Source organism: Mustela nivalis (genome assembly GCF_964662115.1).
Source record: "Mustela nivalis genome assembly, chromosome: 7".
Taxonomy (NCBI): domain Eukaryota; kingdom Metazoa; phylum Chordata; class Mammalia; order Carnivora; family Mustelidae; genus Mustela; species Mustela nivalis.
In genome coordinates, this window is record NC_139026.1 from 131,247,743 (window position 1) to 131,271,694 (window position 23,952).

At 40.1% G+C, this 23,952-nt stretch overlaps 1 long non-coding RNA gene across 1 annotated transcript; it reads left to right on the top strand.

Moving 5' to 3' along the window:
* Positions 1-1,784: 1,784 nt before the first annotated feature.
* On the top strand, positions 1,785-23,726 carry LOC309870069. Its single transcript, XR_014314467.1, has 5 exons — positions 1,785-1,928; positions 14,400-14,530; positions 14,713-14,869; positions 18,217-18,358; positions 20,841-23,726. It is a non-coding gene; the product is annotated as an uncharacterized lncRNA (long non-coding RNA).
* Positions 23,727-23,952: the final 226 nt, after the last annotated feature.

Consider the following 23,952-nt stretch of genomic DNA (forward strand, 5'->3'; position numbering starts at 1 on the left):
ATTGTTACAGGAAGAGGGTCCTGAAGTCATGTGCACAGGAGGCCATGGTGGCTTGGGGTGAGACAGAGAATGCATTTGGGAGATATTTAGGGGATGAAATCACAGGACTAGATGTGGGGATCAGAATGTGGTGAGGGAGAAAGGGCAGGTAAGGGTGAGTCCTAGATACCTGGCTTCTATAACAGGAAAGGTGGGTGTGTCTTGTGCTGAGAAAAGTAAAGTAGAAGACTCCTATGGATTGGTGGGTGGAAAGATCAAGAAGTTAGTTCTGGAACTGTAGGTATACCTGTGAGACAGGTGAGGGAGAAAGGGCAGGTAAGGGTGAGTCCTAGATACCTGGCTTCTATAACAGGAAAGGTGGGTGTGTCTTGTGCTGAGAAAAGGAAAGTAGAAGACTCCTATGGATTGGTGGGTGGAAAGATCAAGAAGTTAGTTCTGGAACTGTAGGTATACCTGTGAGACATCCATATGGAGAAAAGGCAGCAGGTGGATAAATGGGTCTGAAGCACCCATGGCATGTCTGGTCCCAAGACATATTTATCAATCACATGGAAAGGTTGCAATTGATGCAAATGTATGGGAAGAGAACACAGAGTGGGGGGAAAAAAGGGAAGGCCTGGTACCACGATGACTATTTAATGGCCAAGCATAAGAGGGTGAGTACCCAAAGGAGAGGTGGCAGCCAGAGAAGTACAGGGAAGACCAGCAGAATCCTGCATCACACAGCCCAGAAGTTTCCCCACCACCACGTTGTGGTCATTAGGTTGCACAGAGCTGTCCGAGCAGTGAGTTGAGGGCTGTGCCGTGGCCACTGAACCAGGGACCTAGGAAGATTATGGTGACCCTGACAAGAGCAGTTTTAGTGGAGGTTGGAGTAGCCGCCAGAATGAGGGGTCGGGAAGTAAGTGGCAAATGGAGGTTGGGGAAGGCAGGATAAAAAAAAAAAAAAAAAAAACCAAACCTCAAAAGCTTTGACAGCGATGAGGAACCTAAGAAGTGGCTGAGTGGCCATAAGAGGCTGAATAAGTGGCCGGTCCTAAAGTGTGCACAAAAGAATTCTGCCAAGAGAGATTCTCTCTGTGGGAGGAGAGTTACCAGACCGTGCAAGGGTCCTGAGGAGACAAGCCGGAAGGGAGCCAAAACCCGAGTGTAATTATGGCTGTGAATGTTTCGTATCCAGGCCACGGAAGAGACCTCATGTTACAGCTTCAATTTTGTTTGGGTTGCAGCAAATTTGCTGCTGAGATCGAGGGAGGGGCGAATGCGTGCTTGTGTGTGCACGTGGTGCTGAGTGCCGCCGTCGGCCAAGGAGGTGAGAAGCCTGGCCGGAGGAGAGTGAGTTAGCTAATCGGAGAAAGGCAGTAAGAGGCTTCATCTAGGATTTGTTTTTCTGCATTGACAGAAAAGCAAATCTTCTCTGTTGCACGGCATTCTTCGGAAGGGTTAGGCGCTCGGGGCTGGACGGAGACCGTCGGGGTCAGCAGGGGAAAGATTCTGCCAGACAAGGGAAACAAAAAAGCTGAAGGGGCAAGTGAACTTAGAGTATTGGCAACAGGGCCAGAAAAGTGCTGAAGCACGGGCTCTGCGGGACGAGGAGGGAAGTGAAGACAGGAGAAGGTCAACGCCCTGTGTCGGAGACTGGAGCACCGCACCGGAAGTCCGGAAGCTCGGAAGCCCGGAAGCCCGGAAGCCCGCACCGGAAGTCCGAAGTCCGGAAGTCCGAAGTCCGGAAGTCCGAAGTCCGGAAGTGGCTGAAGGGAGTGGTCTCAGTGGGAGGAGCTGAATGAGCCCGGAGCGAGGAGCGGCGTGCAGAGAGCGTGGTGGCGTCCACGGTTCTGAGCGTGAGGAGCCGCGCGTGATGGCTAGACCCGATGTATGTGCACCAAAGGAGGTGACTTAGAGGAAAGCAAACCAATGGAGATGAGCATGTGAGGAATGAGGGGCCGTTTTGTCAAATGATTGTCACGTGTGCATTGAAGCTCCTGGGGGTAGCAGAGCTTGTAGGCCAGAGGCTAAGAGTAGAATTGGTTGTTTTTCTTTTTTCTTTTTCTTTTTCTTTTCTTTCTTTCTTCTTCTTTTTTTTTTTTTTTCTTCAAGATGAAACAATGGGGGAGGTGGGAGTAGAAATGAGCAGGGAGGGTGGCATCCCTACCTCCTCTGGATACTAAAGTAGTGGGGACCGGAGGGAAGAAACCTGAGGGCAATCAGAGGAAGTGACCTGGAGGGGAGGCGAAGTCTCGGGTGAGGCAAGGTGAGTGAAGGAAGGTCAGTGAGAGCTGAGGAGCCTGGAGAGTTTCTCTGACGGCCAGCGAGGGGCAGGGCACTAGATCAGGGCTCCCACTAGAGCATTATTATTAGAACACAGAGGAAACAGAGTACTACAACTGCAGGCCAGAAAGAGAACAAAAGCCTTAAAAAATCGTAAGAAACGGAACCTATTAGTGACTAATCTCTGCCAGGGTTAAGCTAATTTAAACCAAGAAAAGCAGGTACCCCCAAGCAGCTCTCTGAACGCCCTTCCCCTAGGAAAGGAGGCTTTCAACCAGACAAGAAATTTGTTGAAACTAGGGTCGGAACCCCATTTGAGACAATTCTCTTAATATTTAACCCCAAATATTTGTGCTGGAGCTTAAAAAGTGTGTTTGCTCCCTAGTGAAAACAGAGAACAGCTGAATAAGAAAATACGTATACAAGCTTGCCAGTTAAAGACGCCAATCTAATCATCTCTTGGCTTTCTCTTCTTTAGACCCAATGATCGCTGTCTCTCACTTGTTTGCATACGTCTTATTTTCTAATCCCTCTTGAATTTAGCGATAGAACGTTCCCCGAGTTCTTGGTGTCCCTCTCACTTTGGACCTCAGGAATGGACGCAGTGCCCTGGGGAACGTTGAGCCACTACCAAGTAAAAAGGGAGGATGATCTCACTGTTCCTCCAGGCGCTTGTTTGCTCATCCCCACACTGTGCGGTGGTTTAAGAGCTGGTGTGATGACTGATTGCTTATCTATTTTCATGGCTGGCTCTTGTTTAGTTGCCCTCGCCTGGAGCCAGTCACGTCTCACTTTCTATTTGTACACTTCATTTCCCTCTCTTGAAGGCACTACCCTGTATTTATCTCCAGGGAACTTAAAAAAGGCATTCTGACCACTTCTCTCATTTAGTCAGGTTATTTTAAATTTTGCTGTTCGCCAGCAGACCGATGCTGGCCTTCCCAGTCCTCCAGTGAGGAAGTGACTCATGTTCTCCGAGTTCCCTTCATGCCAGGGCTGTGTCGGAGGGCATCTGTTTGCAAACATTTGCAGCCGGAGTGGCTATCTACGACTCCTGGGGCTTCTCTTCTGTGCAGGGGGCATTCTCCACGTGCCTCCATCATCTTCCTGCAGGCCTTTATCAGTGTTAAGAGAACTAACTCCCTGGTGTTTCGCACACTTTAAGGGCATCATCAGGCATCGATTGAAAGAAGAGTGAATGTCAAGAGAGAGCTCTGGAAAGGATACACCTCAGCATGCACAAATCCTTCCTCAGGAAGAGCTAATCTCTTCCTTGGCTGAGTTACGGTGGATGGCACTTCATCTCCTTTTCTTCTCCTCCTTCTGACTCTTTCTAAGTGTTGTTGCAAACACTTGTGCTTAAATCTTGCCTCCCCTAAGAAACTATAGGCCTGCTGAGGAAAGGGCTGGTGACTTAATTCATCTCTGTTTCACTCACAGAATCTTACATAATGTCTTCCAACAGTCAGTGCTCAATAAATATTTGTGGAGTGAGCGAACAAGGAAAGGGCGCATATGACTTAAGAGAGTTCAATCCCAAGGTGGGTTTTTTTGGTTGTTTTTTTGTTTTTTTTCTTCCTGGCAAAGTCACTGAATTTTGATCAAACTCTTGCTTCTTTCTAAATAGAATCTTTAACTGATTTAAACAGTGAAAGAATGGGAAAAGATACATTTGGCACCTAGAAATCAAGATTATTTGGAGAAAAGGAGAAACCTTTGTGGATTTTTCTCTAAAAAGCCCTCAGATCAGTTGTCCTAAGCAACTGTAAGAGGAAGTCAGGTGTTTTCCTGCCCCTCTCAAGTTTGGACAAGATACTTGGAAGTGTTCAGCAGCAGTAGCAAATCAGTAAGGGCCATATGCTGAGATCCTCTTAGCCGGCTCCAAATGCTCTGATTATGAGAAGAAAAAAAAACCATATGCAAGCTAGTATTTCTGGATAAAGCACGCATTCAAAAATGAACAAGACAGTCTGAAAAAAATTAGATTGAATTAAACATATAAATCAGATACTTTGTCATACCGTCATTGCCATGCAGGATTATCTAGACCAGGCTAAGAAGGCTACTGTTTGCAAAAAATTGACCTATAGTAAATAGGTGTTGTTAATTCCTGTGATCAAGTACCCCTTTATCTGTCAGGCCGTCCCCTGCACTGTGGCCCAAAGAATATATTGTACCTGAAAGTCTATCCTGGGACTGTTTGTGTTCATGGCTTGGCATTTTCTTTATGGAATGTATAAATGGTTTTAGTTAATGCAAACGTTTTGGTAAGAAAAATAGGCCACATGTAAAAAACAATCATCTACTCAATTATCTATTCTGATATGGTTTGTTACATTAATGGACGATCAGCCACTGTGTTGCTGTTTCTTGGTATGTCAGGTGGAATGTAGAATAAAGAAGGAGAGATACAGATATGAGCTACAGTCTTAGTAGGAGGTACTGACTCTTTCAACATACAAACTCACTCAGACCTGGTCCTGAGCTTTTCCAACCAGAGCCAGGGGCAGGGACATGGAAAGCCATAACCTGAGTCCATTTGTCTAGTGGGATCTGGAATAATTTCTGCAATTGCAGAAACTGCAGGTCTAGAGAGAAGTTTGGAAACTGAGGTATCAGAGAGAGTTTGGAAGCCAAGGCATCCAGGGCATTGCAAAATATCCCTATGCCATGAAGAATTGAACCAGCCTACAGAAACTCAACACTATCAAACAAATATAAAATTTTCCCAACTACTGAATATAGCTACTCTCATTAATTGAAAAGTCACTCTGCTAGGCATTATGCAGAATGCTTTACATAGAATATCCTATTTAATTCCTCATCACTACTTGATGGGGGCGGGGGTGGGAGCATAAATTTGCATTTCATTGGTGAAGAAACACAAAATTGCAGAGGATTAAAGGACTTGCCCAAACCACCAGATTGTGGTTTGGTCACCACATCTCCCCAAGCCTGGGCTCCTCCACTCCGCCATACACACATTCCGTGGAAGATTGCACGCCTTGGTCCCTTGGCATTTGGAGCAAGCTCTGACTTGATTCCCAAACTGCTTGGCAGAAAACATGGGGCCCTGCCCATTTCTAGCCAGTCCCCTCTGCCTTTTCCTCAAAGGTTCCTGATGGAAGAATTGTCTACAAGATGATTTATAGAGAAATTGGTTCCAAACAAACAAAAGATGTAGAAATGCTATAGTTGAAAATTCCCCCTTGGAGATTCATATTATACAGTAGAATCCTAAAGACTCAGGACAGTCTTGCATGAAGGAAACACTATCTAGCGCAGTGTTTCCCAAGCTGATGTGAATACAGAATCCTTCCTCCTTGTATAAAATCTATAAATAACTATGGAAAATTATAATCTGCTGGCCATATCTTGGAAAATGGTGATTAAGGACATTTCCTAGCCTCCCCTCTCAAGAATGACTCTCTTTCTTGGACTCCTGCTTCTATAGCTTTGAAGTTCTTGTTCTTGGATCTTTTTGGAAATCACACCAATTGAATCAAGATGGATTTTGCTGCATCCTTTTGGACAAAAGACTGCCTAAAGGGTTAGTACCTAGTGCCAAGCTCATCCAGATTTCATACCCTTCTCCCTCACCCTGGCTTCACTTTGCTGAGGCCCCAATCACAAGAATAAATCCATCATTTATAAATAAATCATAACATGCACAGATGTTGATAAAGAAGAGCAAAGAAAGACGATGGAGGCAAAGGAAATGGAACAAAAAAGAAGGAAACAGGAGATTCAGTTTTCTTGTTTGAAAGCTTAACCACCACTTCCTTAGTGGCATCTGATAACAAACAATATATTTACAACCTTTCCTATTGTTGAATCATTCCAAAACAACTTGACAAGTCATGTGTTTGTGCGTCTATCTGGTCAACTATAATATATATCTATTTCAACAGTAGTAGTAAAAGTAGTTTAAATTTCTCTGTCAGATACTTCTTTTTCTTTCTTTTTTTAATCTTTTTTTAAAATATTTTATTTATTTATTTGACAGAGAGAGATCACAAGTAGGCAGAGAGGCGGGGGCGGGGGGAGGTTGGGAAGCAGGCTCCCTGCTGAGCAGAGAGCCCAGTGCAGGGCTGGATCCCCGGACCCTGAGATCTTGACCTGATCTGAAGGCAGAGGCTTAACCCACCGAGCGACCCAGGCACCCCTCTGTCAGATATTTCTATTGCAAATTTTTTATCAATTATTTCCCCCAAAAGCTTAAAATTACTCATTGTGAGCATTAGTGTAGGATTTTCCTTCAAACTAGTTTATGTTTTCAGAAAAGTAGGTAGTGAAATGTTGCATAGAATGAATGAATGAATACCATGTACCAGGTGTATCCAAAACTTATCTCAGGTGATCCTCACAAAGCTATGATAAGACATTATTAGCTCCTTTTACAGATAAGAAAATAAAATCCTAGAGGTAAAATGTTATGTCCAAATTACTTATCTATTTAGTTTAAAAGCCAGGATTCAGGGGCTCCTGGGTGGCTCAGTGGGTTAAAGCCTCTGCCTTCGGCTCAGGTCATGATACCAGGGTCCTGGTATCAAGCCCCGCATTGGGCTCTCTGCTTGGCAGGGAGCCTGCTTCCTCCTCTCTCTCTGCCTACTTGAGATCTCTGTCGAATAAATAAATAAAATCTTAAAAAAAAAAAAAAGCCGGGATTCAGTCCTTAGTGTTTTCTTGCTCTGCAGTCTGTGTGCTTATGCAGTGCATTACCCTGACTCTCAGGAAGTTAATGGTACATGGCCTGTGCTCATTTATTGGCTGACAATTTTCAGATAAATCACCTTCCTTTAAATTAAAAAAAGAAAAATCATTTTGCCATCTTTTAAATTAAGAAAAGAAAAATCATTTAAGGTTTTGTAAGCTAGCCAGGGACCTAGGTCAGCTATCTCTTTCTCTCTCTCTTTTTTTTTTTTTCTTTTTTGCCCTCAAGAATAAAGTAGCTCTGAAAGGAAGTGATGTATATTAGATAGTAGGTCTTGGTTTCTAAAATTTAATAATGGGACAACAAATTTTTATAGACAAACCATTGTCCCTTACAAAGATAAGGTAGAAAGAAGCACAGAGAAACCCGCTCTAGAGCATAATTTTAGTTTCTTCCACAGAGAAACTAGATCTGGAGAGATAAGTATGTCACCAAACAAAAGAAAGTAAAAGAAAAATGGGGTAATTAGAATCATATCTCCAGTTTTGTAGAGCATGGCCATATTATAACTGTTCTCTATTGACAGAAATACACTATCATCTACTGTTGGGAGATGTCATTTGGCACAACATGTTTTATAGAATTATTGGAATAAAAAAAGGGGGAGGGAGTCCTGTGATTCATATACTGAAAAAATATCTTTATATATTTTGATATATCTTGAGGATGAGGTAGTTCATCCTCTTGTCTAGGTTGTTGATGTGTTCGTGAAATGTAATGTGCACTGAGATTCTCCCTTCCCATTTCATCGGTTTATCTTACTCTTTCTCTCAGAATTGGAGAAGTAATGTGGATTTGAGTTTCTCCATTGTGAAGCAACTCTAGTCAGAGAAACTATTGATGCTGTCTGTGCATAAAAACATCATTTTCAAAAAACAAAGCCAAAATGATATCAGTGGGAAAATAGAAATGTTTTGTGGGTTGGGCAGGTTCAGGAAAAAAAAATTTCTTTTGGTTGGTAAGAGTTGTTTGTTTTAGGTATTCTGAACGAGAACTTATGGACCCAGAGTGTAGGCACCCTTCCAGTCAGCTGTCCCAGTAAATCCCAACTCTGTAGACATTCAAACCCCTTCAATGTAGAACTGCTGCATCCTTCATGGATTCCAGGTTGTAGTCACTTCATTCTCTGAGCAGACCTGGGGAGGTGATAACTGGGACAGCTGGAGGCCCCACCCCATTCGCTTCAGTCAGTGATGGACAGAGACAGAGAACACCTTGTGATTTAAGGGCAGTGAAGCACATGTACCTGAGAGAAATGACATAGCTGGAGAGAGAAAATGATCTTTCCCCCAGATTTCCTTTTCTCAGGGGAGAGCGAGGGCTACCTACCTAGGAGACCACAAGAAGGTGTCCATCACAGGAGCTACATACATGTAAAAATATTTTTAAAATATTTATTTATTTGAGAGAGAGAGAGTGAGTGAGTGCAGGGGTTGGGGGCAGAGGGAAACAGAGAGAGAGAGAGAATCTGGAGCAGACTCCCTGCTGATGCAGGGCTTGATCTCCAACCCAAGATCATGACCTGAGCTGAAATCAAGAGTTGGATGTTCAAGTGACTGAGCCACCCAGGTGCCCCTAAAAGTATCTTTCAATAAGAAATTATGGAAATTGGGCATTGGAAATATTAATCACACTTGTGTGTTGAATATTCTTGATATATCTTTTTTGGTACATATCAATAAAATAAATGAATATTCAAAATAGTGATTACTACTGGGGAAAGGAATGAAGACTACAAGGGTCAAAATAAGATTTAAAACATATCTATTAAATTTTATGTCTTTAAAAATAAGATGAAACAGGTATGGCAAACTTTAGTATTTGGTAAGTGGGTTGATTTGCTCATGGATATTAAATGAATTTCACTCTGGTTTTTTTCATGGTTTGAAATATTTTTTTTTGTGTGGTCAATATGAATTGCCTTGCTAAAAAGATCCATACCAATCTCCTTCCAATGTGCCTCTCTGAGCTCAGAGAATGGAAATCTAAAAACCAGACTCTCTTCCATCTGGAGTCCCTGAAATGATTTAGATTCCAACAACATGAGACTTAATTGGAGGTGACATAATCGAGGCGAGAGGCAAGAATGAGGCATCTATTTGGCGGAATGGCCGTAGGGGTAGTATGGTTCTGAATTCAGTGGCAGATTCCCCAACATAGCCAAGATGGCTTGTTTTGGAGCTAGCAGGCTCTTAAACCATGCTGTGTGTGGGTGTGGGTGTTAACACCAAGCAGAAAACCAGCAGAGACAGAGTTCCAGAAATGGGTAAGCCTGCATAGGATGGTCTTAAGTCTGCGGTTGCATACTGAGCTATACACATGTCTAGTGAAATACTACAACCTGGCAAAGACCAACAATATAACCTGAGCCCTCCCCAGAATCCTGCAAGGCTAGAAGATAATCAGGTTCTGACCAGTCAGAACTCAGAGATCTAGTTGAACACTTAGGCAATTGATAGAAATGTCTCATTTTAGTAGTGGGATTAAATTAGATTTTGTTTAAAAACTACCCTAGACATATTCTAAAAAAAAAACTTATAGGGGTGCCTGGGTGGCTCAGTTGGTTAGGCAACTGCCTTCGGCTCGGGTCATGATCCCAGGGTCCTGGGATCAAACCCCATGTCGGGCTCCTTGCTTGCCAGGGTGCCTGCTTCTCCCTCTCCCTCTGCCTGCTGCTCTGCCTGCTTGTGTTCTCTCTCACTCTTTGTCAAATAAATAAATAAAATTTTAAAAAATATCTTATAAACAGACTTCAAAAGGGTCAGATTGTCTTGCAAGTGACTTAACTGCCAGCCAAAACAAATTTCAACAAAGTGTAACGTCTTTTACAGGAAGGGAAAAATTCAGATACTCAACAGTATAATATTCACAATGTTCAGCATCCAATAAAAAAAAAAATTAGTGTCAATATAGAAAAGCAGGAATAAAAGTAAAAGATCAAAACGACAGCAATGATGGAATCAACAGAAAAATCCCCTAAGACAACTATTGTATGTTCAAGTATCTAAGGGAAAGCAAGAGCATAATGAGGAGGCTAAAAGAAATTTAAAAAGAACAAAATGGAAATTTCTGAAGTTGAAAAACACAATGTCTGAAGTAAACATTTCATTGGATGGGATTGGCAACAGATTAGACATACAGAACATAGCAGTGAACTTAAAAACATTGCAGAAGAATGTTGGGTGGCCAGACTGAAGCAAAAAGAAGAAAAGTGGGGGGCCTGGGTGGTTCAGTTAGTAAGCATCTGCCTTTGGCTCAGGTGATGATCCCGGGGTCCTGGGACCGAGCCCCACATCAGGCTCCTAGCTCGGTGGAGAGCCTGCTTCTCCCTCTCCCTCAGCCCCTCCTCTCTTCTCGTGCTCTCTCATACACAGTCTCTCTCAAGTATATATATAGATCTATCTATCTGTATGTATATAAAGAAAGAAGAAAAATGTGAAAAAAATGAAGAGACGTAGCACCCAGGAAGACAATAAATATCAAGCAGTCCAGATCCATGTAATTGGAGTACAGAAGGCGAGGAGAAAGGAGAAAACAAGTCATTGAAAGAAAAAGATGTTTGAAGAAGTAATAGCCCCCAGTTTTCCAAATCGGCTGAGCAAAATCCATAACCACACTATTGAGAAACCATGATAAACATAGAATATTAAAAACAGTACGAGGAGAAGGGATGGGAAGAATTACACATGGGAGGAAAATAAGTATATTCAGCGACTTCTCATCAGAGACAATGCAAGCTGGAAGACAGAATATTTCTGTTCTGAAAATGATGAAAGGGGAAAAAAGTCAACCTAGAATTCTATATCTAGAAGAAATATCCTTCAAAAAGACAGACAAAAACACAGACATTTTTGGGCAAGTAAAAAAAAATGCTAAAACAAGATTTGTTTACAAATTTTACAAAATTTACATATTTAACAAAACGATGTTTAAGAAAATTTGTTCTTTGGGCCGATGAAACAAGATCCCTGATAAAAACTCAGATCTATAAAGGAATGAAAAATAGCAGACATAGTAAATATGTTAGTAAATATTAATGACTTTTTTCCTCACTTTTTATTATTTTTCAAATAATTGAGTATGCCAATCAAAATGAATGAGAATGGGGGCGCCTGGGTGGCTCAGTGGATTAAGCCACTGCCTTCGGCTCGGGTCATGATCTCGGTGTCCTGGGATCGAGCCCCGCATCGGGCTCTTTGCTCAGCGGGAGCCTGCTTCTCTCTCTCTCTCTGCCTGACTCTCCACCTACTTGTGATCTCTCTCTCTGTCAAATAAATAAATAAAATCTTTAAAAAAAAATGAATGAGAATGTATTTGTGGCTTTTACCACATGTAGAAGCAAAGTGTGTGATGATAGCAGCGCTGGGACAGGAGAGGGTGAGCAAACCATGCTATCTGTGTGAAGTGGTATACTATTACATGAACGTGGACAGAGACAAGTTCAAGATGGATGTTCTAAATCCTTGAGCAGCGATAACACTGGGGAGCTGGGGAGGTGTTTTGGAGCTCTGCATATTCCCTCTGCAACTTTTCTGTAAGTCCAAAATGATTTCAAAATAAAAAGTTAAAAAGACTAGCAATTTTTTTTCTTTTAAGAGAGAGAAAGTGTGAATAGTGGGGGCGGGGGAGGGGTGGCGCTCAAGGAGAGGTAGAGGGAGAGAGAGCAGCTTAAGCAGGCTCCACACCCAGGGTGGAGCCAGAGGTGGGCTCCATCTTACAACCCTGAGATCAACACCTGACCCAAAATCAAGAGTGGGCCACTTAACGGATTGAGCCACCCAGGCACCCAGAAACTACCAACTTTATATATATATTTGAAGTGGGTGTATTTTATCTTATGCTATTGATATCTTAATAAAGTTGATTTAAGGGCGCCTGGGTGGCTCAGTGGGTTGAGCCGCTGCCTTCAGCTCGGGTCATGATCTCAGGGTCCTGGGATCGAGGCCCGCATCGGGCTCTCTGCTCAGCAGGGAGCCTGCTTCTCTCTCTCTCTCTGCCTGCCTCTCCATCTACTTGTGATTTCTCTCTGTCAAATAAATAAATAAATAATAATTAAAAAAAATAAAGTTGATTTAATAAGCAACGATACCACCGGGGATCCAGTTGTGTTTCCTCTCTGTGTGTCACGGAATCAGCTCCATTTTCAAAGTGGTTAACCATTCCAGTTTCCGGACGGTGCCAGGCACAACTGGGGCTGTTGGTTTCATGATTGTGTAGGGAGAAGAGCAAGCACCTTACAGGAAACTCTGATAATTCTCTCCCAGAGAGCCCCCAAACATCGCTTCTGATGTCCCACTACACCGATTGGCTATTCTTCCTACTCCTTAACAGAGTACTCTGGCCTGGCAAATAGGATACCTTGATATTGGGGCAGATGGGGTCTTGTTGAAACGGTGGTAAAAAGGAATGTAGGCTGGGGAGCTAGCCAACACATGCCTGGAAGAAATGGCTTCTGGCTTGCTGTAAGGACAATATATTTTAAATTTCAAGCCTAATAGGCTCGAAAGACTAACTACTTAGCATTACTTAGTTAACTATAGCTATTTTGTCAGCCTATTTGCCTTTCTGGGGTTTGGATGGGTTTACACTTATACCATTTACATCAAGTATAAGATAAGCTCAAATCAGCGATTTTTGACTTCCAGAAGATGCACCATCCCATTCTCTTTCCTCCTCCTTCCCCTCAACAGTCTTGCTTTCCCTCTTCCTCCCTCTCATTTCCTACATTCTTTTTTGTTCTGAATACCTGGCTTACAGTAAGTAGCACAAGTAGAGCAATCTTTGAGTCAAGTGCAAGACCGAATGAAATTTATTTGATAGTTTGCTGCTTTTAAAGAATGTTTGTCCTATAGATGCTGAGGCTTTGATTTTTCCAACAGCTACCAAATATAAAAGTGGTTAGCGTTATGTACAAAAACATCGAATGTTCTAGCTGTGAGCTCTGTGCAAGGGAATAATCAGTTTAAGAGTGGGAATTAGAACCTTGGCAAACAGAAGAAAGCAATCACAATGAGTCCTCCGTCCCCCTTGCCTATGGTATACAATTTTCTCAAACTTCCATTGGTAGATGTTTCCCCAGCAACTGTCATGGTAGAAGATTGTAATTTTCCTAAGCCTACTGCAATGCTTCTAGCTTTGACTGAGCCTAACACTTTTGGAACGGATTTCAAATTTTCAAGGAAAAATATGTAACTGGTTTCAGAGTTTGCCAATAACAGGAATACACATCAAATAATGTGTTAACCATAATTATGTTTTAGTTAGCAAGCTCTTATATAATTAGCAATTTTTAGATTACTGTAATAATCAAAAATGCATATATTTTGATAATGTACTGATTACATAGCCCACAGAATATTGCAGTTCTTAAGATGCTTGCCTCTGAGCATTTTTAGAATTCATACAGTGAAAAGTCAGCTCGTCTAGCTTCTCAGCTGCAAACCACTTAACAAATCCAGAGTGAATTTGAAAAATGCCAACCCTGCTATCTAAAGAGCCTCTTATTGTGCCAGATTCCGCTGATGGAGGAATGTTTTCTACAGCTTGAATATCAATTGTGAAAAAGTATCCAGCAGAAAGTAGAAATATTAGACAAAGGGGAAAACTTTCCTGAGAAAGAATGTACTATTTCCCTATCTAGAGTGGCCTGGACTAATGATTGTCTGAATTCTGACTTACCAGGTCTGTCCATTTAGAAGTGTTACTTTTGCTTTTTTTTTTTTCTTTTTAATAATCTGTACACCCACCATGAGGCTCAAACTCACAAGATCAAGAGTGATCAAGAGTCACACGTTTTACTCTGAGCCAGCCAGGTGTCCCTACTTTTATTGTTTTTAACTTTCAAATATTTTACACCATTCACTGTTATTAATTCACAATTTGGTTGAGTGTTAATTAAAATAAGTTAAGTATAATGTGTGTATGTTTAACCCAAATTTACAAATCAAGGTAAATCATTGTTCTTTTTCCCTGGAAGATAAAAAAATATTCTGTGCTGTTTCATTGGGAACTGGTGCATATGCATTAGGTATCAGTGTGTAAAGCCAGGATTTACACTAACTGACCTCACACTCAGCATAGTGGCAGAGTTGGTGACACTAGGGCCATGCTGTCCAAGAGAACATAATGTGAGCCACAGATGTAATATCTAATATCTTAGTAGCCATATAACAAGCAAAAAGAAACAAGTGAGATTAATTTTAACAATATATTTTATTTAGTCCTATATATCTAAAATATACTGTTTAAACATATAATTGATATAAGATGATTAATAACATACTTTACCTGTTTTTCATACCATGTCTTTAAAGTTTAGTGTGTATATTATTCTTACAACACATCTCAGTTTGGCCTAGCCACATTTCAAATTCTCAATAACTACATGTGTTTAGTGGATATCATTTCGACCACACAGCTCTAGGTCAAATTTGCCATGGATTGGATGTCATCTGCTCATCAGGCTTTGGAAGATGAATTATGTTAATGGATTTTTTAAAAATATGAACTTCTTTTGAAGTATTAAACATACAGAAAAATGCACAGATGGTAAGTATAATTGGGTGACTTGTCATTAAAAAACATAGCTGTTTAACTAGAATCCGTGAGATGAAATATTAACAGAACCACAGAAGTTCCCTCATGATCCTTTGGATTTTCTTTTAATATCACAAATATCAAGACCTTACTCTCTTATCTTTCCCTAAAATGGATCAGTGTAAATAACCCAGAAGATATTGTTGATGTGGTGAAAACCAGCCCTTTTGTGCTCAGGGCATTTTCATCAATGACCATGAACCTGGATTATGGACCCTCACAAATATGAAGAAACTCTCAAGGAATCACGCCAGGAAAGGAGGCTTGGCCACAAAGAACATCTCGACTATTGTGAGTATTTGTATTTGTCCTGGCTCTCACTTAGTTTCAAATATAGAGTGATTTAGATTCAAATGGCTTCTTAATCTGCTTTCTTTCCTCATATGGTCATTAAATATAAGAGTAGGATGTGAGAGAGGAGTATAGTACTCAGTTATATCAACTTCCATGAAATGTTGTAAAGATGATAAACATTTTTCATCAGCCAAAGTTTTCTCCTGGCATAAGAAGAACTGGGCGTCCAACATATACTCTAGAAATATTTTGTGTAACTAGGAGCTTGAGAAGCAGAGCAAGTAGCCAAGCACTTTATGTATATTTTTCTGAAAAAAAAAAAAAAAATGTTTGGAAGGCTATCTCTGAGCTTTATAGTTGTAAAATCTTTCTGGAGCCTGGTTGGGATGGGGGAGGCGCACAGAAAGGGCCAGCGTGGGGGTAAATGGGAATGCAAGGAAGCAAACACGGCCAAGCTAGAGACGAAATCACACATTATGCTTGGGATGGGAGAGCTGCGTACCTTAAAGAGCATTCCTAGGCAGAAAGCAGTCTCATCAACGCACAAATCAAAATGGCTCTCCCAGGAAATAGGACGTCTAGCTCCTGCTGTGAGCTTGATGGCTCTTTCTCTCCCCTTCTCTCTCTTTCTGGCTCATCCTTCCCAGGAGGGTGCCTTTCTTTGGAGGAAAAAGTGTCTGGGCTATTTTCAAGCACCTGACAAATGAAGGTCATAATGAGAGCTGAATGGCCATATAGCTATTTAAGTGGTTAAAGACAGAAAATGATATTGGCTAAAACCCAGTCTTTCCATAGCTTAGTGACTACTTTGTCAGGCCCTCTTCTGAAGAGACTGAAATCATTTTATAATATTGATGTTGAGGGAATGCAGCTGAGAATTTCATGTTATTTCACTTTTTCTGTGTCATAGAATATTATTTAACCCTGGTGTATCTGAATGGGTTGAAAAGGCATATTATTGTGGAGTCTCTGGGCTGAGAAATGGGCTGGCAATAGTACATGACCTGTGAAAGGTCTCATTCCCCACAAGACTTCTGACTGAGAATCTCTGGGAAACTCTGAATAATAGCCTTAGAACATTCAAGAATAAGGGGTGCTTGGCCTCCTCAGTCAGTGGAGTGTGAGACTTTTGATTGATCTTGAGGTTGTGAGTTCAAGCTCCATGTTGGGTATACAGATTACTTAAAAATAAAATCTTTTTTTTTTTAAATCAAAAATAAAATCATAAAAAAAGAGCCTTCAAGAATAAAAAAAAGTAAAATCTGAATATTTACATGGAAAACAGATCTTCCTGTTCCCTGAAAAAGAAAACTACATAGTAAAAAAAAAAAAAAAAAAAAAAAAGCTATCTGAAGTTCTTATTTTTTTAAAATTTCAGCTTTAATGAGACCTACTATAAAATTAAGATATTCAAAGTATAAGACATGATTTGATATAATAAAAATTGTGAAAGGATTTCCCCCCATCTAGTTCATTAACACTTTTATTGCCTCACAGAAAAGTCGGTGCTAGCTATGTAGTTACTGCATGTTTTTTAACAAAAGGAGCAGCAATCTAGCTCTGGGAAGGCAGTTGCCTACAGCAGTAAGAGTTTGATCTCCAGACAATGCCTAAAGCCTACCCATTTCCATTACAACTTTCTGTAACTTCCTCCTTGAGGAGGAAGGAGGAAAAGGAGGGAAAGATGGTGACTTTCTGTATCTACTTTCTCTGGCTCTTCCTCCTATCTTCTGCTCTACCCTACTCTTTACTCCCTGATAAAGGTCTCAAGGGTTGATGTGTCTGAACAGAGCATAGAGCTAACATTGTACTAGAGCTTCTCTTTGTGCACCTTCAGTTTATCACTGTCATAAATTCAGATGCCTTCTCTATACCAACAGCTTCTAGATCTACATATACAGCACAGACCTTCCCTCTGAGCTTCAGACGCATAAATGGAACTTTATAATAGACATCTCCAAACACATGGTGTCTAGGTACATCAAGTTCTGCAAGTTCAGGGCGCCTGGGTGGCTCAGGCAAGTAAGCTTCTGCTTTCGGCTCAGGTCATGATCTCAGGGTTCTGGGATTGAACATTAGGCTTCCTGCTCCATGGGGAGCCTGCTTGTCCCCCTCTCTCTGCCTGCTGCTTCCCCTGCTTGTTCTCTTTCTCACTCTCTGTCAACTGAATAAATAAAATCTTTTAAAAAATTCAGCACGTTCAATTGATCTTAGGATTGTTCCCTGACAAACATGTCCTCTTCCAGTATAATGCCTCCGTGAATGGCATTATACCACATGTCCCTGGTTGTCCAAGTCTGACACTTGGGAGTCATCCATGACCTCCTACATCAGTAGTACAACTTCCAGTCAAGCACCCAATCCTATTGAATCCGGCTTCTGCATCATCTTAAATCTATCCACTTATCTCCACCACTCCTAGCTGCCCTATCACCACCTCGAAACAGTTATCTAATACCAGTCATATCCCTGGATTGTGTGTAGGGTCTCTCCATGCATGTCAAGTAACTATTAAATGCGCAAAAATAATCGTCACTGCTTTAAACCCTTCCAAGTCTTGTTTCCTACGTCTCTAAGAATTAACTCTGAAATCTTTAACATCATGCACCAGACTCTGCATGAGCACAATCTTCCCTCATCTCAACTTTCTGCTGCCTAGCCAGGGTGGCCCCTTTCAGTTTCCAGTGGGATCTTCTTTATCCTGCCTTGGCCTTTGCATATGCTAATCACTCTGCTTAGAATGCTCATCTACTTCTAGGAAGATTTCCCTGACTCCTAAGACTAACTCAGGGCCTGCTGTTCCGTGTTCTCACTATTTGCAGTGTAATTATTCTGTATCTCTCTTCTTCACTGGTCTGTGGGGGTCACGAGAACAAGAAGTGTCCAATGTTAGTACAATGCTGGGTATACAATAGACACCCAAGAGACGTTTGTTGAATGGATGAATGAAAGAAAAGTGACTCATTGGTCCCACTAGAACTGGAAGCAAATTGTGTTACAGAGGCACTAGGGAGATAAAAAACTGGGATATAGGTATCTAACTGGCTCAAGTCCTCCATGCCAACCTCCCACTCAGAACTCTAAATTCCAATCAGCCACTCAATCCAGCCCCTGCATATCTTATATCTCTACTTCAGCTTTGGGTGAAGGGCACCATCCTCCAAACTGTCAAGTCTGCTCAAGACTTCTGACACCACCCAGAAGTTTGACGGTTCCAGGAGCTACCCTCACATCAGATTAACTGGGCACAAATTCACAGACTCCCTCAGGCCTGATGGTTTGAAAGGATGACTCACAGAACTCAAGAAAGTACTATGTATATGAGTACAGTTTTTTTTTTGTAGCAAAAGATAAAAATCTGAACCAGCCAAAAGAAGATATGTATTGGGCAGAATCTGGGACTGAGAAGACTCCAAGCTTGAAGCTTGCATGTCCTCAAGGAAGTGTTACTCTCCTGGTGGCTGTACACACATGGAGTGTGGTCAGGTAACAGGCTCACCTGAGCTTTGGTGTTGAGATTTTACTGAGGTTTCATTAAGCATGACTATTGAACATGGCCCATATTATGGTTAAGCTCCGTCTCCAGCCCTCTCCCCTCCTGGGAGGTAAGATTGGTCATAATGTGGCTCAAAGTCTTTATGGTATGGTCTGTGCTCACTTTAAAACTATTGGTGTAGGCAGGGCCCCTCTACTGACTTATCTCTTTGCATAACCAGTCAGATGCCCACAATGAATCATCTAATTAGCAGAAACTATTAGGTGTAGTCTGAGGGCCCACTGTGAATATAACACATTTTTATTAGAATTCTTCGGGAAATTCCAAGGGTACAAAGATTAACTCCCAGGAGGAGGGACAAAGGCCAAACCTCTCTTGAGTCAAGTTAATTCATCACCATACAGATCTTGGAACTGGTAAGATGATGCCCAGGAGAGTCTGTGTTCCTTTCCTAACTATATAATAAGGCCAAAGACCAGAAAAGAGCAAATTGGGGCTTAGGGAGGTTTTAGTCTTCAAATACCATTAGCACACTTTAATTTGGTTACTTTCATCTTTGGTTACTTAAACTTCATGTACAATTTCCTCCTAACAATGTGAAAGGCTTACTGATGTAATATTAATATTACGAGATATACAAGTGAGAGATGACATTTTCAGTGACCACTATAGTAGATTAGGGCTTACTTAAACTAAGGGTTACAATATGCTACCTTACCTTTTCCTGGTGATTTGTAGTTTACAAAATGCTTTATATACCTTATCCCCTTGATTGCTAGTCAGAGTGTAAAAGAACATAAATAAATAATTTGAAAATTGAGTGACAATTAACAGAGGAAAAAGATTATTCAACTTAATTTATTTAAGAATTAAATCCTGCTAGAATTCATTTCTCTAGCTCCCAGAAGCATCATTTACATAAGAATTGATATGCTAATTGAGATTCATTTAAGAACTCTGTTATGTGACAATGCTTTGTTAATGTAGTTAACATTTTACAAATTTGAGAGTTCAAAGTTTGATAGACAATAATTTTTTGAGAGTTTTCTTTTTTTTCTGAAATCAAGCTTATGTTAGTGTGACATAAAAAAATTAAGGTAAAGTTGATAATTAATTTTCTTCTCAGAAAGAAGCTGTTTGCCATTTAAGCAGACTATTTGTTCCCTTTCCCCCTAAATAGGTAGAAATTCTATCATATGTCTTTTTGAGAACATGTTCTTTACTTCTAACAATATATCAACCTACCTCTCAGTGATTTTCAGCTGCAGAAAGTTATGGCTTCACACTTTGTTCCTTTAAAATTTCTATATTTAAACCTTTCACAAATTCATACTGTCCAAACTAAGAAGGCTTAGCTATAATGATGACATTTTTTTAAACCTATCAAAAAATGATTCCAGATACTTTATTTAAAAAAATAAAAAAACAAGAAACTCCCAACTAACTGGGCCCGGGTGCTTCAGTCAGCAGATCACGTGACTCTTGATCTTTGAGTCGTGAGTTCAAGCCCCATGTTGGATGCAGAGATTACGTAAGAAACAAAAGAAACCCCAGCCTACTAAAGGATTCTGGTTCATGATAGCAGATTGGGCTCAGACCAAAGCCTTATTCTATACCTTCCAAATCCTAGAAATAAGAGAAAAATTAAAAAAAAAAAAAACTGATAAATCCCTGATTGTTTGGTGGTGGTGGTGAGGGGAAGTTGCAGAACAAAAACTATGAGATGCTTGTAAAATATGGAAAGCAGAGAAGTTCAAATTTTAAAAGTCATGGCTGGAAATTTAAGAGTAATTGCTGGAAGAGAATTTTTAAAAATTAATAGATATATTGCCGTGTATCAGTTAGGGAAGTGGGGAAACAGGGAGGGTAGGGGTGTGTGTGTGTGTATCTCACACTATCCATAAACTATATACATATGTATATGTTTATATATACTGTGTAAGTACTACATATATATTGTATAAGTGGATAGAAATATACCAGTAAGTGAGTAAGCCAATTTCCTGAACAAATCTCTTTGTACATAGGAATATATATAGGAATGTGTATATAATATAGAGGTATTACATATAGGGATTAGTTATAGGGATTATATAGGAATAAACATATTTATATGTAAATAAATATATTTATTATAAATATCCCTATATTCTATATGGATAAGTATATAATTATATATCATTATACATATATAATTGTATATCATATAATTGTATATCATATAATTAGTATCATATATAATATATATGATTATAATTAATAATGATTAATCATACATAATTAACATTTACTATATAAAATTAACATTTACTATATAAAATTAATATTTACTATATTAATTATATGTGACACCAATTTTTATATTATATTAATTTAATAATTAATAATTAATCATATTATATTAATTATGCTGGTTAAGCAGATTGTGAAACTGTTGTCTCTGCATTTGATACTGAAGCTTGAAATCCACAGGGCTAGCATTCAGCATGGAAAGATCATGAGCAGGATGGAGCCCACAAATACCAACTGGAACCCCTTGAGGAGAGACTGAAATCTGTGCCCATTCTTGTTAATTCTGACATTGGTGACAAAGGTATCTTTCAGAAGCCAGGCCTTGTGTCATGGAACTAAACATGCAAGCCTGGCTTGGGTGCCAGAGAAGTGGAAGGATGATCCAGAGGAAGGTAAAACAATTTCAAGTCTAGCTGCAATTCCTTCCTGCCCATGGGACACATTAGGAGATCAGTAACAACGTGTGAGAGAAGTCTAACTGGAAACATAAAAGAAAGGGAACTCTGGGAAACGTAGCTCAGCCTAGCCAAGTTGGCACATTACGAAGTCATCATACTCAGAAAGAAGGAAAATATATTGGATCTGAGAATTTATACTTAACAAATTTGAAAAATGGTTGCCATTATTTCTTCAAATATGTTTCTGCTCCCTATTCTTTTAGGATTCCAATTACACATATGTAATCATGTCTCACAGATAATTAAGACTCTTTCATTATTTACCTAGCCATTTTCTCTCCATGTTTCATATTAGATTCTGTTTGCTATGTTTTCAAGTTCACTGTTCTTTTCTTCTGCAGAGTCCAGCCAGCTGTTAAATCTATCTGGTAAATTTTCATTTCAGGTTTTGTATTTTATAACACTAAAAGTTACTTTAAATGATTTAATTTCTCTCATTATGTTCATGTATTCCTTTAATTCCTTACTAAATTTTTAATAATGAGTTCATAGTCCTTTCAGCTAACTTTATTATCACTATCATTCTGAGTCTATTTTATTTTTTATTAGTTTTATTTTAAGTAGACTCCATGCCCACTGTAGGGTTTGAACTCACGACCCCAAGATCAAGAGTCATGTGCTCTACCATCTAACCCAGCCAGGTGCCAGTGATCTAATTTTATTAACAGATTTCTTCTCTTTATATTAGTTATAGTATTCTGCTTTTTTTGCCTATCTAGTAATTTTTATTGGATGCTGGACATTGTGAATATTACATTGTTGGGTGTCTTCTTTTATTCTTTTATTTTTAAAGGTTTATTTCTTCATTTGAGAGAGAGTGCAAGCATGAGTGGGGAGAAGGGCAGAAGGAGAGGGAATGGGAAAGAGGCAAACTCCTTGATGAGCACAGAGCCATCTCAGGACTCCATCTCATGACCTTGAGATCATGACCTGAGCCAAAACAAAAAGTTGGCATCCTACTCCACTGAACTACGCAGGCATCCCTATGAAAACTTCTTTCAAAGAGTGCTGAAGTTTGTTATGACTGGAAGGCAAGTTATTTGTGGATCAGTTTGATTCTTTTGGTGCGTCTTTATAAACTTTGTTAAGGTGGGCGTATAGTAGCCTCAGCTTTGGACTACTCTAGCACTAAGTTGTTAAACTTCTGGGGTCTCCACTGGATGCTCTATGTTATCAGTATGGTTTCTCCTTTTTCACTAGTTGGAAAATCAAACATCTCCCAGCCCCATGTGAGCTCTGGGAATTTTTCAGCTTACAGCTCTTTTGCAAGACCTCATGGAGTTCTGCATTGCACATGTGCCATGTAGTATCCTGCCAAAAACCAAACAGTCTTATGAAGATTTGCACATTTCTTGAACTCTTGTTCTGCACAGTTTCCATTTCCCCCAGCATTCTGCCCTGCAAATTCCATTCACCTAAGTGCCCCCAAACTCCAATCCCACTCTCTTCAGTTCAGGGACAACACGGTGGTCTGCCTAGCTCCCCCTTATTGTGCTACAGTCCGGAAAATGCCTTTAGGCAGAATCCAATAGTGATCATCAGTTTCACCTTATTTGTTTCATTTCTTTCAAGTATCGCAGTCCTGACTGTTTGACAGTGTCTAAAAACTGTTGTTTCAGACATTTTGTCCAATTTTCTAGTTGTTTATGATTAGTTCAGTGCCAGTATTCTGTCATGGTTGAAGAAAGAAATCTACATTTTCTCTTGGCTAGTATCATTGAGCCAATGAATCACATGAAAAAGACTCTACCTCTGGACTTTTTAGAGCCATGAGCCAATGTTCTCATTTTATTGTAAGACAGTGTGAGTTGGGTTTTTCTGCTTACCTACAACCAAAAGTTATATAGTAAGTGGAATACTATATAAAGACTTGGAGTCTCAGTAAAAAATTAAAATATATATTTAATATTCTATTATTTCTCTTACATTTTTTCTCCCAAATTGGTCTTTAGCAATGCAAGCATTGTTCTTATTTGGTTAAATTGCCATCTATACATTATATATGCCTTTTATACAATAATTTACTGAGATATATCTGTATAAATTCACCCAACTATAATTCAGATGCTATACTAGACACTAAGAGTTTAAAGGTAAAGTTCCTGCTCTCAAGAAGCCAACAGTCTACTAAGGAAAATTTACACATAAGCATATAAGGATAACGTAGTTCTTTGGGCGTTGAATTACGTCTCCCAAAAAGATATGTAGAATCCTAACCTCTGATACTTATCATGCCATTTTCCTTGGGAATAGGGTCTTTGCAGAGATAGTCAAGATAAAATAAGTCCATACTAGATTAAAGTCCAATAACTAGTATCCTAATAAAAAAGGAGGAAATTTGGACAGAAACACAGAGAGAAGGCCACATGAAGGCAAAAGCACAGAGAAAAACAGAGGAGAAATCCACACCAAGATGGAGGCAGAGATTGGAATGATGTATCTACAAGCCAAAGAATGTGAAGGATTGCCAGCAACCACCAGGAGCTAGGAAGCTGAAAAAAAGATTCTTCTCTAGAGCCTTCTGAAGAGTTTGGCTCTGCCTACCTCTTGATTTTGGACTTCTAGCTTCCAAAACTGTGAACAAATAAATTTTTCTTGTTTTAAGCCACCCCGTTTGTGATACTTGGTTCCAGTAGTCCGAGGAAATTAATTCTCAGTTTTATACACACAACAGTGGAAGTGCATGGCAAAGCAGCAGCACAAAGGAAGGAACAATGCATTTCCGGAACTCATATGCACTGTGATGTTATTTACTAGTAGTGACTAGAGGGACCTCTTAGTAGACACTGATCTAGATACTTGGTATCCGTCACAAGCCAGAGGGGGAAGGAGGA